Below are 1,477 nucleotides of genomic sequence, written 5' to 3' on the forward strand. Positions count from 1 at the left end.
GGGGGCACGTCTTATTTCTAAATAGTCTGAGCTCAATAAAATAATTTAATTTTTTGAAAGAATTACTCAGAAGATTCCATTCTACTTTCTATATTACACAGATGAAAGAAAAGTGTTGAGACTGTGAGCTAAACACGTTAAGCACAGCGTTTGCTTCAAAGGAATGGGCGGCGCTCGCAGTGTAGAGAAGAGGCTGAGGTTAGGCTGAGGGAGGGGGTGGCTTTGGGTTACTGGTGGCGGTGGCTGTCACGTGAGAGAGGGGTGGGGGCCGAGCAGGCGAGCACGGCAGCACCAATGAAAGGACGAGGACGCACTCCGGCTTTGAGGAGATGATGAAAAAGACAATAACTGCTGCACGGCGCAGACGGGGCGGAGGATGGGGGTGGCCAGACCCGCCAGAGGTCGGGAAATCAAAGGACATCACGTCGTGCCGTCGTGTGGCAGCAAAAGTTTACGTGTCGTATTTCACTTTTGAACACAAGGGCAGCACCGTACTGTAGGAGACAACATGGCGCGCGCGCGCGCACACACACACACACACACAGAGGTCCTTCCTCAAGCCTGACGGGGCACCCTCGCAGGCGCGGTCGCAGGGTTGACATGTAGCCCGAGGCGAAAGCAGGGGGAGCATTTCGCATTCAACCTCGACAGGAGAGACGTTCTGGTGGGAGCCAACCACACCGCCTTATCCCTGACGAGGCCCGGCGCGGGGCGGTGCCGCCCTCTGGCCCCCGAGTACAATCAGAGACGGGTTCACCGCCGCCTCTTGTCGCCCTCATCAGGACGCGAATCACCTCCCACCGTTACGATGATCAGGGCCACCGCCGCAATACTGTAGCGGCGCGTCACAAAAATATCCGCCCAGCGCCACTTGTAAAAAATATGTCGAACATGTACCGGGTGTAACTGTGAATGCGCAGCAGTGTTGCGGGTTTGCCTACCCAATTCGCCCTTAAGGCGCCATGGCCCCTGCAGCCCTGGCGGGTATGCAATCCCGCAAGACTGCTGCGCATTCACAGTTACACCCGGTACAATCTCCCACTCTTGTTCGTCATTCCATTCAAAGCCGACACGCAGTGCTTGTAAATTAACAATTTTAAATTGTAATTCTACGACATCTTCCATGGAAAATTTTCCTGTACCCGTACGACAATTTTTCACAGTGAGTCACTCACCTGCCTCTCTGGAGTTTCGTCTCCCCTAGCTTGGACAAAACCTCTTCACCACCCTCCCGACGGCCATGGCCATGGTCAGGTCACGTCCGTCACCCAGTCATCATGCCTCAGTCGGTCCCTTCCCCCTCCCCATGCGCCCCTTGCCCTGCCCATCCTATTTGCGATGACGCCTGGTCTGTAATCTGTTGTCGATGAGCTATTCCCGTTCCGCGGGTGGTCCTTGTGCGCCCTCTCTCTCTCTCTCTCTCTCTCTCTCTCTCTCTCTCTCTCTCTCTCTCTCTCTCTCTCTCTCTCTCTCTCTC

The 1,477-nt window shown here is 55.0% G+C and overlaps 1 protein-coding gene across 1 annotated transcript in view; it reads right to left on the reverse strand.

Moving 5' to 3' along the window:
* The window catches only part of LOC113206066 (potassium voltage-gated channel subfamily H member 8), a 121,075-nt gene that overhangs the window by 73,060 nt on the left and 46,538 nt on the right, over positions 1 to 1,477 (reverse strand). The window lies entirely within an intron of this gene.

Source organism: Frankliniella occidentalis, unplaced genomic scaffold, assembly GCF_000697945.3.
Source record: "Frankliniella occidentalis isolate FOCC.00 unplaced genomic scaffold, Focc_3.1 Scaffold44, whole genome shotgun sequence".
Classification (NCBI taxonomy): Eukaryota; Metazoa; Arthropoda; class Insecta; order Thysanoptera; family Thripidae; genus Frankliniella; species Frankliniella occidentalis.